Consider the following 16964-nt stretch of genomic DNA (forward strand, 5'->3'; position numbering starts at 1 on the left):
GGTTATTATCCACCAACCGGGGCTGCTGACAGTCACACTTGCCAGATTAACGAGAACAGGACCTCACAGTGGGCTGCCTGGAAGGCAACGTCGATGAAGAGAACACCTTGTTCTGCACTAAGAGTGAAAAACCACGCCCCCCTCAGCACCCCGGGCAGGCAGGAGAACCGCAGAGTATAAACGCCCTGCACAGCGGGCCAGGACATGCCCACGAGGATCAGCACACCGGCAGCTTGGCCCTGCACACCAGGATGGGCAGGGTGACACACCGGAGGGTGCAGGCGTAACACGGAGATGTAGGAACCAGCAGCAGAAAACTCAGCCCCTCGGCGCAGCATCGCACGCCATCCTAAGTGCCACGGAGGAAAAGAATATTGGGCCTGTGAGGACCGTCACGGCAGGGCGCTCCAGGCAGTCGCAGCCCAGCAGATGAAAAAAACGAGGAAGGTGGTGGGTACAGAACGCCATGTCGCCAGTTGTTGAGTGCAGCGCTTGTACAGCAGCCTGGTTTTACTTTCAATTACTGCACAGCTTCATTCATGAAATAAGGACACACTCTGCACAGGTGTAGTTTACGACCAAGAGGTCACGCCCTAGGTCCATTTATTTTCTCCCCTGTCCCTACGTCATGCCTGTGAACATCAGGAATAGACAGGGGTTAACTTACAAAACACCCCTCCTAGATTTAGTGGAATCAGCCCAATAACGTGAACATAACAGTATACACTTTAATGATCAAGATTTTGTCAAGTTACCACCTGTGTCTTTTCACAATCTTCATACTAAAGATGTCCACCTTGGTTCGATATGCCATTAACTTTCAATTTGTTATCTCTATTAAGAATATTGAGAACATTCGTTGTGCTTGGTATCCCAGCTCCTGTAAGGTCAGAAAAGCACTGCAGGGCTTATTTACAAGCCCCTTGCACCGCCGGTGTGTCACTTTTTGTGACGCAAAGGCAACGCATCTTGCTGCCCCATATTTACAAGGACACATAAAGCCACCCTGTGTAAATACGGCCCCTTTACACGCCGTACTTTTAGTGAAAGGGGCGTGCCATGGGAACTGATGTGGGTGTTCCCACCATGGCTTCTGTCGCATTTCCAGATTTACAAGAAACCTTAAACCTGGAAATGCGTTAGAATGTTATGGCTCTCCAGGGGAGGCGTAAGGAGGTGCAACGAGGAGTAATATTTTAATATCTCTTCGTTTTTTCTTCTTTCTGTGTGTGCTGCGTTCAGCAGCATGCATAGATGAGGAAATCACCTCTCGTGATTGTTTTTATGCAAGAAGGTGTCCTAAACAAAGTGCACATAATCAACAAAGCCTTCCATGAATCTGGCATTATGGCTGATTATAAAAAGAGGAGGGAACTAGATTGTAGGACCAGTATTATATATCTAGCATTAAACAGGTGGTTGGAAGGCCATTAGTGCCAGACGGGATATTGGTATTGTAGGAAATGTGCCCTTTTTGCAGGTTCACTACAGATTTTCTGCCTTTTGCTGGGCCCTATATTTTTTGGGGTTGCAGCACTCTGTGCACTTTACCCTTCTAACCAGGGATGAAGTTCCTCTGTTCCCTCTTTCACTTGGTGATATTGGCATACTTCTGATTGGAATATATATCTTACCTGTAAGTCCCAAGTATACAGTACAAACTAGCACATGCATCAAAAATGCCATTTGCGATTCCTTATTAGCGAAAAATAAGGATTCGCTAATAAGGAATCGCAAAAGCCTATGCATGTAGAAATCGCTTACAAAATAGCGATTTCTAAATATTTCTTAATTTCGAGTCGCAAATTGCGAGTCGCAATTAAGGAATACCTCTCCATTCATTCCTATGGGCCTAGAGGCCCATAGGAATGAATGGGAGGACGTTATCAATTTGGGATTCTCAATTAGAGAATCGCAAATTGAGAATGCAATTTCAAGGGTGCAAGGGTGTCAAAACGACACCCTGTTGCACCCCTCAAATCGATCTGTGTACAAATGTTGTGCCCACACATGTCCAAAGGACACATGTGTGTGTGTGTAACCTACCACTTTGAAAAATGCACTTTCGTGCATTTTTCAAAGTTTTTGCAAATTACCATGAAGTTCAACTTCATGGTAATTTACGCCCCCTATCGGCGAAATCGCGAATTATTTCACTTTAATGCATTGCATTTAAAGAATCTCAATTTGCGTTTCCTTAAATGCAATCGCAATTTGAGAACTCGTAATTAATTGCAAATTCTCAAATTGCGAGTGCCTTGACTCTTCATGCATCGCAAATGCCCTTTTTCGGGCGCAAACGGCCGATTTTTGCGAATCGCACCGTTTGCGCTCGCAAAAATGGTTGATGCAGGTGCCCCATAGTACTTAACAACACGGATTTTACACCGCCATACAATCACAACACGGTTGTTACAACGACCGCGTTGTTACAACGCACAGCCTACAACCAAGTCGTTACAACGATTTGGGCTAGATGGCGCTCTGGACTTAGGAATAGTATGATTTACTACTCCAACTCCAGTGTGTGCAACAGTAGGGAAGGTGTTGGAACAGTAAATCATACTATTCCTTAGTCTAGAGCGCCATCTAGCGCAAGTCGTTGTAATGACTTGCGTAGCAATGGCACTGCGTTGTAACAAAGCGGTCGTTGTAACGACTGCGTTGTAATAACGCGGTCATTGTAACAAATGCATTGTGATTGTATTGCGGTGTAAAATCTGCTTTACTAAGGTTGTTTCCCCCCAGCACCTGGCCAGAGCCTCCCTCTCACTGGTTGAATGCATAGCAGTACAAATTTAGAATAAAACTCAACCAATCCCAAAAAGGACCTGAGTTGATCCTTGTCCTTTGGTGATAGCGCATCTTCAATGGCCTTTAAAATCTTCGATTCAGGTTTCATGCGATTGGCAAATACATGAAGACTTAGATACTCAACACCAGACTCTGAAAATTTGCACTTATCTGTTCTCAATGTCATATCATGTTCTTCCTTATCTTTACCATATATTAAGATGTCATCCAGGAAGCATGTCACTCCTTTCATGCCCTTAAACAAAATGTCCATAACTCTCTGGAACACAGAGGATACTGACGCCAATCCAAACGACATGCGGATGTAGCGGAACGCACCTTCTGGTGTCACAAACGAGGTAAGATGCTTAGAATCTTGATGCTGTTCTACCTAGTGATATGCTGCAGACATATCCAATGATGTAAAAACAGCAGTATGATCCAAGGTAGCTAGCATTTCATTAATATTTGGCAAGGGTTGGCGATCCGCCCAGATATTACGATTAAGATTGTGAAGATCCACACACAAATGCAGAGACGAGTTTGCCTTACACGTTAAAACAGTCGGAGACACCATTTAGATCGTTCAAAGGGTTCAATAATAGACATAGCACACAGTTTATCCAGTTCCTCTTTCAATTCTTGTCTAAGACACAAGGATACCTTTCTTCATTTGTGAACCACAGGAACTGCATTTCCTTTTAATACCATGCAATGTTTAAACCCTTGCAACTTTCGCAACTGATCACAAAATACTTCCTTGAATTCACTGATCCACTTTGACCTTTCAGCATCCTGCTCCCATTCAAGCGCATTCAAACTTGGAGCTACCAGCCTATCCTTAGTTATTACTAACTCAGGATGGTTGGGATTCAAAATTATGTTGAGTTCCCCTTGATCGTCCCAGCCCAACAAATTCAATCCTTTTTTTACCACAAATACATCAGTGTGAAATTACTCTTTTGCAACCTTTCCACGCAAGAAGTGCGCGGCCACGACTGGGGCAAAGATGGCGGACTGACCTGTGTAAGGGCTGCTGTGGCTCCTCACTCCGAGCGCTCTGTTCTACGTCCTAGCGATGTCTAAGCGATCCCGAATGCTGCCGAGAATGCTGCTGAGAGGCTTCCAGTACTATAATATAATACAAGGCCGATATGAGGCTGATTGGTGCTTGTGCCTCGTGTGGAGACCGTTTGCTCTTAGCGGTCCACCGGCTGTCCCGTCTATCCCTCTGCTGCTCCTGGTCCCGGTTTCATCCCAGCGCGCCATGGACGCAGGGTTGCTTTGCTGGAAGGTCGACGTCGGCGTTGGCAAAGATGGAGAAGTCCTCGAGTGCTTCGGGCGCTTCGGCAGGGGGCCGGGTCACTTGTGTGACCAAGGCGCCTGGGGCCCAGCGGGAGCCGAGTGCTGCACGGAGAGGAGGTGTATCAAGAAAGACAGACGGCACTACGGGGGAGATGGGAGCTGCTGGAGGGACGCGTAATCGTTCGGCGGCGGCGGCGGCTGCCATGGAGGGACTTCACCGTCCGGCAATAGCGACAGCTGCCTTTCCAATATTCTCTGGGGCTACACCCGCGGCACTGGGGGGGAAGAAAAAGAAAAATGCTAATGAAGAGAAACTCCTAAAAGAGAAGGAAAAGCCTGTTCCTTGCGCTGTTCCCAATACAATAGGCGGAGTGCTTGGGTTAGTGGAAGAGACCCGGCTGTTGCTAACTTCTGGACTGGATCAGGGACCACAGGAGGATTCGGATTTTGCTGCGGCACTTCAGAAGGAAGAAGACGTGCCAGGCTTGCTGTGTAACAGGGGAATGAAAGGTACGATGGTACCAAATGCAACAGAAGAGTCAGCAGAGACAGAGGCGCTGGAAGTGGCTGAATTGGGCGGTTTAAAACAATCAGTGCTAGCACCAGCGTTGAAGCCTGAGTCAGAGCATAATCATGACCTCTTAGACATTACAGATGCCATAGATACTACAGGTACTATTGGGGCTATATCTATTTCATAAGGTTTAACTTCCTGTGCTTCATCAGAGGGGGCTCTGGATAAAAATCATCATTGCTCTTTACTCACTGCCAGTATTCTTGAGAGTGACAGTAGTTGTACGCCGCAACCTCCCACATTCCCAGTACATGGCTCTCCTGAGGCAGATACATTTTTCTCGCTTAATGATGACTCCGAGTCTGATACTGACTCTCGGGATCTTACTGCTCTCAGTAGTGTCGCTGTCACGGATTCAGGGGGTTCAGGAGAGTCACCTACTGTACAAAAAAACCTTCATGGCAACTTTACTACACAGAAGCGGAGATCTAGAGTGAAGAATAGCCCTGATAGAACCAACCTGGCCACTACTCGTAATTTGGAGTGGGACTATTCAGCCACAAGTATGGTACAAGAGGGGCATGGACAGGCGACATCAGGCGGATTAGACACGGTAACCACTTCTCCATCAATGGATATGGTATACCAGACTCTGAAACAAATGCAGAGCGAAGCTAGATCCGAAAGCAGGAAGGCACTTCAAGCAACAAAGAAGCTTCAGGCTTCTATACGCAAAACAAACAAGCTTTGTGTCGAAATGGCTGAAAGGGTTACGCAAGTGGTGGACAGAACAATGGCTTTAGAGGCGGCAGTGGATAAATTACATGAGTCTAAAGCACAGCAGGAAAAACAGGCGCTGGATGTTTGCTGGAAACTTGAGGATTTTGAAAATCGTCAAAGGAGGAACAACGTCCGCTTGCTTGGGATTGCGGAAAATGCTGAAGGGGGAAACATCTTGTCCTTCACTATATCCCTGCTGAAAGGCTCTTTTCCGGAACTTGCACATTGGAATTGGGACATGGAGATTCAACAGGTTCATCGGTTCCCAATGGTTCAGAAAAAAAGAAATTACCCATATAGACAAGATGAGCGTCCCAGGGCAATTCTGATTTTTATTGGGAATTTTTTGCTCCGTCAAGCCATAATAGATATGGCTAGACCATATGCCAAACGTTCTTTTGAGGGACATACCTTTTTTGCACGGACGGATTTTTGCCACGCCACCGTGGAACGAAGATGGAGGCTTCGACAATTGATCTCTGTTTTTCAAGGGATGGGCTGCGAGGCCTATTTACTTTTTCCTGCCCGCCTTAAGGTTATAGCTAAAGGTCGGACTCACTTTTTCAATCAGAAATCAAGGCTCAGAAGTTTATCTTAGAGTTTAAAAGGGTTTAAATTGAATGGGCCTTAAGATATCCACTCTAGGCTTTGCCTGATGACGTCTGATGGTGGCTGCTGGTGGTCGTACTTTAAAGGTTGGGGGAAGTGGGTTTGGAGTAGGGGATATGGTTAATGAACTGCCTCCTATTTGTTTATTTGTCTTTTATATGTCACGGACAAATGGCATATTGTCTCATGTGCATCATATGCTGATTCATTTTGTTTTTTGGCACGGCGATTAGTATAGGTGCGGGATTGGGGAGCACATAGTAGCCTGAGTAGCATGCTCAGTTGCCACACATAGGTCATTGTTGACCTATTTGCCTATATGGGAGGTCAGGGGGGGGAGGGTGGGGTGGTAGAATTTGCTCTGGGGTGGGTATGGGGTTGGGTTGGGGTATGGGTACAGCGCAACATTGTCTTTACGTTGAGGATATTCGGCCTTATAGGCCTTATAGACTGCAGGAAACATTCTGGAAGTTTTTTTTTCTATTCATTAAAAATGTGCTTAAGGTGTTGCTATTCAATGGGATATATAGGTAAAGTTATGGCTAAGGATGATTATCTAAATTTACTTTATGAACTTTAGTCATTTTAGAATTATTACTATAAATATCTGTGGACTGAACGACCAGGCAAAGCGACAAAGGGTGTCTATCATACTGAAATCTATGAGGGCTGACATCTTATGTCTCCAAGAGACTCACATAGAGGGTAATAGAGCAGGGATTTTAGAACAACTTGGTTTTCGATTGCTGGGGCTACGAAACAAGGGACTAGGACAAGAGGGGTTGCTATTCTTACTCGTAGGAAGGACATAATTATCAAAAAAAAGATTTCAGACAGGTGGGGAAGGTGGGTGGTACTACACTGCGTATTTGCTGGGGAGCATTTTACACTCGGTTCCTTGTATGGCTCCACTGCTGACGACCCTGAGGCTCTGGAGTATTTAGATGACGAGCTAGCAAATTGGCCCACCACACTGTTACTGTGCGGTGACTTTAATATTAATGGGCTTGGCGGGCTGTGGAGTAATTCTGGTGTATTATATGCCGGACGTAAAAAGAAGGTTTTCCGGGCCTTAACAAATATAGCTAGAAATCATAGACTCGTAGATATTTGGTATCAGCTAAACCCCCAGGATCCGGGTAGCACTTTCTTCTCTGCTCCTCATCAGTCACTCTACAGACTTGTCTATTTCTTTGTGGCCGAATCCTTGGTGTATCGGGTTAAAATAGAGAAGTATCCAAGGTTAATATCTGATTATAACCCCCTTGTCCTTACTTTAAGATTCGCAAAAGGCGGGCAGGCGGAACGGACCTGGACTTTTGAAAGAGGGCTACTATTAGACCCGGCTTATATCTCCCATATGAAAGTTTGGATAAAGACCTTTTGGGACATAAATAGATATAGCGCAAATGCCGGGGTTGTCTGGGATACATTTAAAGCTGGCTTACGTGGGGAGACAATCAGCTTTAGTGTGTCTAGACAGGTGAAGGAGGCACATAAGGTAGAAGCACTATATAAAAATTTAGCGAATATTGAGATGGAGCTGGCTGTAGCTATAAATACATGTGCAGCAACGGAAGATGTGCTGCTCAGGCTTGCCTGGGCTAAAGCGGGAATTGGGGATCACGCTGCCGAAAAAGCTGCTGAGATCTTTTTAGCTAAAAAGGAACATTGCTACGAATTTAATGAGCGGGTTGGATATATGCTCGCAGTCAAACTTAGACAAAAATGGACATCAAGCGAGATTAATGAGATTAGAGATGCTCATGGGAAGGTAGTAGCAGATCCCTGTGAGATTCAGGAAGTATTCCGTTCATTTTACCAACGGCTTTACGACTCCGGCCCCCCGGGACAGACAAAATTAATACATGATTACCTTAATAAAGTGCCACTGCAACCGATTGTGTACGAGGATAGTAGGAAACTCAAAGTTACCTTGAGTCACGAAGAGATTAATTGCGCGCTGAAAAATCTCCCTTCTGGGAAGGCGGCAGGACCTGATCAGATTCCTCTGGAATTCTATAAAATATTTCTGGTCGAAATTGGACCATATCTGGTCAAAATAATTCAACTTGCACAGTTGGGGGGCACAGTCCCAGCGTCCTGGTCAGGTGCAGATATCATAGTAATTATAAAAAAAGGTAAACCTCCGCAGGACCCAGGTTCGTACCGGCCAATTACCCTTATAAACGCAGACGTAAAGATTTTGTCTAAAGCCCTTGCAACTAGACTCAATTCCATTATCAGCAGAATAATCCATCCATTCCAACATGGATTTATCCCGGGCAGAGGGACAACCCAGCATATACGCAGGGTAATAACACTATTTGATGTAGCAGAAGTCTCAGGAGACCCTATGACGGTGTTACTCTTGGACGCCGAAAAAGCCTTTGATAGGGTCTCCTGGGATTATTTATGGGAAGCAATGAGGTGGTTTGGACTAGGGCAAGGTTTTATTAAAGCTATCAGCAGCCTATATAGAGCTCCAACTGCTCGCCTTAAAATTAATGGGAAATATACCGCATCTTTTGGGATTAAACGAGGCACTAGGCAGGGCTGTCCTTGTTCACCCCTGCTTTTTGCGATATATATAGATCCTTTAATTCGACAATTTGATTCCTCCCCAGAAATTCCGCCTATGATCTATCAAGGCTTTGTTTCAAAGGTTCTCGCATATGCGGACGACGTAGCCTTAGTTACTCCTGACCCCCTAGTGGCTATAAGTGCAGTAGAGGAGATAGCTTTGTCCTTCGACGAAATGTCGGGTTACGCCCTGAATAAGCAGAAGACCCAGATAGTAGTTAACAGCGCAATTAGTCGATCTGACCCACGTATGATAGATTCAGTGGTCTATCTGGGGATTACCATAACCCCAGATCTGGACAAATTAGTGGAGGTAAATATTGACCCGGTTGTACAGAAGGCCAAAACAGATCTCGATAGATTTCAAAATCTGCATCTGTCTTTGGTCGGTCGTCACAATGTGATTAAGATAGTAACCTTACCAAAAATACTATATTTATTTAGGGCAATACCCTTACAATTTGAGAAGAAATGGTTTATGGCCCTAGATAATATGATTAACCGTTTTATTTGGTCACACGGTAAAACACGGAGGGCTTTACGTTTTATGTCTTTACCCTTGGACAGAGGGGGTTGGGCAGTCCCAGACTCTAAATATTATTACTGGGCTACAGCCCTTCAATATATGTGTGAGTTGCTCGGGGGCAAACATTCAGATTGTGCTACGGAATTTAGAATCCCAGATGTATATAGGCTACTACTGGGGGTAGATGCAGAAAACTGTCTATTGAAATTCAGCGAGCCTAGTTATTATAAGAGAACTAAATTTAAGACCTTGATGGCTGCCTTTAAAATCTGGAGCGCTTTTAAGAAAAAGTTTGGTTTGGGCCGAATGCATTTTTATACCCAGTTAGTTGGCAACCCTTCACTGCCGGAAATTTTTTCGGACCAAATTATGGTCGGTTGGGCCAAAGACGGTCTTATTAGAATTGGGGATTTAATAAGTCCAGAAGGTTTTTATCAATTTAAAGAAATTCAGGACAAATTTAGTATAGACACTAGGAATTTCTTTAAATATTTGCAAATTAGGAGTTTTCTTAGTAAGAAGATGGGTGGCTCTAATGGATATAGAAGTCTTAAACTTATGGAGGTTATTAGCAATGGGGATGGCTGCACCATTAAGGGAATTTATAGGGAAGTGATAGCAGCCAACTCAGATAATTTCGAAAAACACGGCAAAATATGAGAAGAGAGGCTGGGGACAGTTGCAGATAATCTTAGTCAATCAATGGCACTGGGCCAGACTGTTTTATGCTCTGCGGGTCTTCAGGCGCAGCATTACAAAACGCTTTTTTCATTATATTATACCCCGGCAAAGATTGCACAATGGGGGGGACAGGAGGGCATTAGATGCCCGCGTTGTAATTCTGTGGATGCTGATTTAATTCATATGTTTTCTACTTGCCTCCGCCTAGATATATTGAAGACCACTATTTCTACATTCTTTTTGTCCTCCCTAGGCATTAAAGTTAAGCTAACACCAGCTTTGATACTGCTTGCGGTGGATATAACACAGACTCAAACTGCCTCTTATCGTTTTCTCTTTCTTGCCATGGCGGTGTTACGTATCTGCGTGGCCTCGGCTTGGCTGGATCAAATGGCCCAATCTTTCCAGTTATGGATTGCTCGGCTTCTTTCAGTATTCAACCTCGAGAAGGGAATCTATGAAAAGAAAGGGAAGCGTGCTAAAACACTTGGCAGACAAATATGGGCCCCCATCTATAATTGGAGGGAAAAGTTGTGCCCGGCTGGGCCTTAGCACTCAATGTTGGCTTCAGTCAAGAAATTTAAGAAATTTAAGAAAGTAAAGCAATATTATTTTTTTCTTTTCTTTCTTGTTAGGCTACTTGTTACTGAATAACATTGTGATGACTGTCTGGATTTATTACTGTAAGATTGTATGTTTTTTCTGCTATGTTGCGCTGTATTCAGAAAAATAAAAATATATAAAAAAAAAAAATTTAAAAAAATACATCAGTGTGAGCATTGTTGTCACTAAACACCAACTTGGCCTTAAATTTGGCTACAACTTCCAATTTCTTTCCCCATTAGCAAACAACTCATTATCAGATGTTTCTAACGCCTTATTTTGAAACTTGGCAAACTTGTTCTCGCCCAATAGTGTAAATGGTGATCCCGAATGTGCCATTATATTAACACATTGTCCATTGGCTAAAAGATTGCAATACAGTAGTTTCCTTTTCCCAACTTGTGTCGATGACTACACAATTATCATCAGAAGGTCCCGTCTCTTCCTCATTTATCAATAGGACATACCCATCACTGCTCACACTTTAGACTTCATCCTCACACACTGCACTTAAAGCTTGTTTTTTTACATTGCTTGCCTTACAAATGAGAGCAAAATGACCCCTTTTGCCACATTTGAGACAAGTTTGAATTAAAGCTGGACAGTGTTTTAAATTGCCTACGTGAGAAACAACATCCCTTTCAAAATTTGAAGAAGGCCCTCAAGGTTTTTTTAATTGTCTAATATTTTGATTCTAGGGCTTATCAATGCTTCTCCACTGTACAGCTTTCACTTCCTTGCACTCAAAACCAGGACGACTAGCAGCTAATTCCTTCATACAAATATCCAACTGTTCAATACTCCATGCACTTTTCAATGCTAACTCCAAACCAGGATCCTTAATGGCTAACAGGCGTTCTTGAATTTTCCTGTTACTAGTTTTCTCAATTTGCTGATCTCGAATTATCTCCTGATAGTTACAGTTTATTGATATATTGATAAAGTGTGTAAAGCTAAAACAAAATCATCAATTGATTCTCCTGGAAGTTGCCCTTGCTGAAAAAACCTATGCGGCATATTATCAAGCTCCATATCGCCGCGTTAGCGGCACTTTTCTGCCAGCTAATGCGGCAATATTTTTATCACAATATTAACAAGCTGCAGCTAACGGGCCTTAGCGTGAGTTTATTGGCGATAGCGTCCGTTTTTTTTTATCTCTAAGCATGTCAGCAATATATATCGCTAATGACATGCAAAGTAGGCGTTCCTGACCTAAACTCAATTGAAACAGTCGCAAACACAACTTCCCTCTATTATCAATGCCCGCGAAGCGATAAGAAAAGTCGCGCTTATCGCTGGAATTTAACGCCTGAAAAAACACTTGCCTTAACCATCTGGTCAATGGGGGGTGGATTGTTAGGTTAAGTACACACTTGCCTATTAGCAAGCTTTTCATTAGCGCAGTTAATTTAGCACTGGAATTCTCACGCTTTTGCTGGTTTACTCGCTATCGTTCGATTTCCTATCGCCTTTGTGATACGTGTTGATAATACAGCGCTATCACGGCGAGGAAATCCAGCGATAGCTGGCGATAAAAAAAACTGCGCTAAGCGGGCTTTGCGATAATTATCGCAAATCGTTCATAATATGCCCCTATGTCTTTCCAATACCACATTCCTCTTAGGTAAAAACCTTTTGCTCAAACTTTGAATTATTGATGCCTATTCATCTACAATCGTTTCAGCATCACCCTTACCACTAGGAAAAACATGTATCATTTTGGTCTGTAAAGTTTCTAAAATTGCTCTGCCTTTGTGACCCAAGTTATAAATTATTAATGCCTTCTTCTTCCTAGAAGTGAAAGTATCCCCATCTATTGCATCGAAATATGCATCAAAAGTTTCATTCTATTGTATCCAATTTAATAGATCTGCTAAAAATGGAGGTGGCGGAGATATTTCTTCCATGACACAATCGTGCATGCAAGGTGAGTTGCCACCACTAGATTAAAGTGGATTATAAATAACCCTTGCACATGGAAAGGGAAACCACTGTACTGACTAATCATATATAGAGACCGCAAGAAACAGGACCAGCCTGCAATGGTAATGGTGTGCCTGTCACCGAACTTGTAAAATGGGTTGGTGAGATTGCCATTAAACTTGTAAAATGAAGCCTAGAATATGACTAATTAGCACTAATTAGTAGGTGTGCCTGTCACTGATGTTGATCACAACTTAAATAACAGGCACTAATAACAGGTGTGCCTATCACTGACTTGTGCCACTGAACTGCACCATGCAGAGGTAACAGGCAATAACAAAGGATATGCTTAGTAGGTGTGCCTATGTCAGACCAACCAATGAACTCTTACCTGTAGTGTGCGTGGTTGAGTTTCGCAGAGACGTTATGGGCCAACTTCCCAGTACCCTACCTTATAACCAGTGTATTACACGATCACTAGGGCTACGCAATAGGGTTCAGGGAGGAGGGCTGGATACTGGACGCTGATGGAGTCTTATTGTCGACCTGCAAGGCAACAAGGTGTGGTTAGCTATAGTATTTGTTGTCTTATATCTTTACACTACATTAGATCTCTTTTCTAAAGTACATAACTGTACTTTTGTTTTTTCCTACCTGCAATCTAAAGAAGTTGGAAATAGCGTCCTAGTAGTCTTGTGATGGTGATGGTGTTCGGTTCTGTTCTTGTGTAGTTTAGAGCGTGTCTCTTGTAATGGGGTTTTCTTTAGGTCTTCTGTTTATAAAGAAATAGTGAATACTTTACTGTATGAATTATTTACAAACATTTTTCAGCACATCACAGATTGTACATACAGTGTTTCTTCTGTTTAACTACTTACATTCTAATTCCCCATGAGCTTGTTCCATCACTGAAAAGACAATTAAAAGAGAAAACAAAAACAAACAAATAGTCTACAATGTTCTTTTTCACTTCTGCTTAACCCCTTCGCCGCGGCAGGAATTCCGCCGCGGCGCTGGGGGGGGGGGGGGTTTGGGGGCAGCGCGGTGGCGCTGTGCTTGTGACGGAACCGCTCCGTCACGAGCCACAGTTGAGCTGTGCTCATGACGGAGTGGTTCCGTCACGTCTCCGCCCACTGCGCTAATCGCCCGCACAGGCGGGGAATTAGCGCCGCGTGGGCGGAGCGGCGGACAACGGCCGCAGCATGACGGAACCACTCCGTCATGAGCACAGCGCAACCGTAGCTCATGACGGAGTGGTTCCGTCATGAGCAGGGAAGGGGTTAAAGTCCTTGGAAATATTTAAAAAGTCTTTGTTGTGAGTCTTTGTATTTCGTTCTTCTTTACATACAGAAAAACTTTCCAAAAATTGCCATTGACTGTTTTTAGGCAAACGAGTTACTAAGCATTGCTGTCTTGCGATGAGCGCCTTTAAGTAAATAAAGAAGATCACTTAGATTTCTGTGTTCTTTTCTTTTAGGTTTGCTGCTGTTGGAAGACGGGAGGATCTCAGGATGAAGAACCGGAACTGAAGCATTGCCGCATCGGAACCCACGTAAGCATCCCTGGATATTGTTGTCTTCTACACAACGGGCGGAAGGCTAAGCGCCTTCTAGAACTTAGATGTGGCATTATATACTAATGCTACACCCAAGATGGCCGCTACGCCGGCGTGCGTATCACGTGACACGCCGTGCAGCGGTTTGTTAGTTCTTTCCTCTTGCGTCTGAGGAACAGACGGGTAGCAGCCTGCGGCTGACATAACACTATTCAAGAATGGTTTACGCTCAATTGTTGAAGTCTTTGGCATTCTGCAGAAAGAGTACCATGCATGGTCAAATTTGTCAAAGGTTTATATGCATACAGTAATCAAACACAAGTAATGACACAATACTATTCTTAACATACTCCTTTTCTGATACTAAATGTTCCTTAAAATCACTCATTACATCGTTAATAAAGTCCATACACAATCTATATTTGGCGTGCTGGGTGCACGGGACAGGGGTGGGTTTTCATGTTTCTGTTAAAGTGGTGCTGGTAGGGGACTCTGTGATGTTCCAGACTCCGTGCTGTGCAGGGCATGGATAGGGAATCATGACAGTACCCCGACACCCGCAAAATCCCCCCTAAGACTTCAGAAATAGGTTTTGGCTTATCAGGGTACCGGGTATGAAACATTTTTACCAGACGTGGTGCATTTAGCAAATGAGCAAGAGGTTCCCATGATCTTTCTTCGGGACCGTAACCCTTCCAGTTCACCAGATAGTAGAATTTCCCACATAGTCTCTTAGAATCAAGTACAGCTTTAACTTCGAATTCAGGTACACCTTCTATGTCAATAGGAGGAGGAGATGGTTTAACCTAAGTCATGGGATTATACAGCTTCAAAAGAGATACATGGAAGACGGGATGAAAACGATCCTGTGACGGAAGGGTTAGTTTAATGCTCACTGGATTAATGATTTTTTCAATTGGAAATGGTCCTATGAATTGAGGACAGAACTTTTTATTGCCTTTTATCCTTAGATGTTTTGTGGACCACCAAACTTTGTTTCCTACAGCATATGATTGTTGTTGTGTGCGATGTGAATCTGTTAAATGTGTTTGATTTTCTTTTGCTTGTGCCAAATGAAACTGGGCTTGTTATTGGATGGAGATTAGGTTTGTTACATAGTCGTGAATGGATGGAATCGTTAAAGGAGAGAACATTTGTCCGGGGATATGTTTTGGGTGGAAACCATGTGCATAAAAGAATGGTGACATATCAATGGATGAATGATCTATGTTATTATATGCGTATCCGGGAGCCCACATAATATTTGACCATTCTTGATCACAATCAGTTAACATACAACACAAATATTGCTCTATGGTTTGATTAGTGCGTTCGTTTAAACCATCTGTTTGAGGATGATAACTTGAGGAGGTACGGACTTCCATGTTTAATGATTTACTCAAGTGTTGCCAAAAATGGGAAATAAATTGAGAGCCCCCTATCAGATATAATAATGGATGGAATTCCATGTAATCGAATAATTTCTTTAGTAAACATCTGCGTTAACTCTATCGCGGAAGGGAGTTTTTTCAAAGGTATAAAATGTGTCATGCATGTGAAGTGATCAATAAAGGTTAAAATGGTATTGTATCCTGTATTGGTACAAGGCAGGTCAACAGTAAAATCGAGAGACACTGTGTGCCATGGTTGTAGAGATAATGGTAGAGGACGTAATAAACCACTAGGAGCTTGATGTGCTGGTTTATTTTGTGTACATATGGCACGTGTCTACATAGACTTGTACGTCATTAAACATGGAAGGCCACCAGAAACTTCTTTTAATCAATTGGTACGTTTTTGTGATCCCAGGATGTGCGGGCATAAGGGTGTCATGATGTAATTGTATAACTTGATTCTGCAATTTTGTAGATGGAACAAAGATTTGAGCATTCATAAATAATACATTTTCTTTCCACTGGAGTAAAGGATGTAGCTCTTGCATTCTTGTAAAGTTTTGGTTTTCAATTCTGTTTGTATTTCCAATACCACATCTTTATTGATGATACCAATTTGAAATCAATGTGTTGGTAAAATTGTGTTAGTTTTTCTTGCATTAAACACATATCATCACTTAAACCGAAATGTGATAAAGCGTCTGCTTTATTGTTGTCTTTACCTGGTCGATATGTAATCTGGAAATCATAATCGTTAAAAAACAATGTCCATCGCAGCTGACGAGCAGAGAGAGCTTTGACAGAATGAGATTCTGTAGCGATCCGAACCCGTGTATTCGGTATCATAGTACTGACACGATTTTGGTACCAATGAACCGTAAATGATCCATTATATGCATGACAGTGTTTTCGCTGCGCAACGAGCATGAATTCACTGAGAAATAGGGCATTTCTGTTGCTAAATCATGGCATCCATTTTAGATACGGCATCCATTTAGTTTCTTGCCCTCACATAGTCAATGGACGAGCGATGACCCCGGCAGAATCACCTTGTTAAGGACACGCAAGCTCAAGCCCCGAGAAAGCTGACGCTGCGTGACTAGGCAGAATCAAGCTGCCACCCCTGCCTGAGGCCAATCTTGCTATACTGGTTCTCGTGTCCATTGTCCTGACTGAGAGGCCGAATACGGTAGCCATGCCCGTTTACGATCCATAAACACCTCTTATCCTATTTTTCTATCCCTTGCACCTGACTTTGCTCCTCTCCTTCTGGGCTTTTACAATGGGGAGGTTACGATTTTTATGATGGGGAGGATCGGGCAAAGAATGGAAAACTGACAAGGAGACTTGATCGAATACCGAAAACCTACGACTAATTATTGTTTGATGTCTGTTTATGGTCTGTTTGGGATACCGGGTTGGGCATGGGAAACATTTGTGTAATGTTGCCTAAAGACATATTTCGTGTATTTAAGGAGCAACCCACTTCTTGCAATTCGAACAGTCTCGTAGATCCTGCCTTTGTGTGGTTCCTATGACTTCTGTGTCCCTGCAGTAAATAAATCTTGGTCTCTGACGCCACCATCGAGATACCCGCGTCTCTGTTTATTTGTGCACCGAGACAGGAAGGAACTCAGGGGTCTTTGGGTGTTGTTTCCCTGACACCTCTGGACTCTTAAAAAGTCCAGAACCTCAAAT

At 43.3% G+C, this 16964-nt stretch overlaps 1 long non-coding RNA gene across 1 annotated transcript in view; it reads left to right on the forward strand.

The window, feature by feature from the left end:
* The first annotated feature begins 304 nt into the window (after positions 1-304).
* The window catches only part of LOC146822703 (uncharacterized), a 38089-nt gene continuing 21429 nt past the window's right edge, over positions 305-16964 (forward strand). The window contains exons 1-2 of the long non-coding RNA XR_014961825.1: positions 305-450; positions 13795-13869. This is a non-coding gene — a long non-coding RNA (uncharacterized LOC146822703). The remainder of the gene's footprint in view (positions 451-13794; positions 13870-16964) is intronic.

Source organism: Triturus cristatus, chromosome 5_2 (genome assembly GCF_964204655.1).
Source record: "Triturus cristatus chromosome 5_2, aTriCri1.1, whole genome shotgun sequence".
Classification (NCBI taxonomy): Eukaryota; Metazoa; Chordata; class Amphibia; order Caudata; family Salamandridae; genus Triturus; species Triturus cristatus.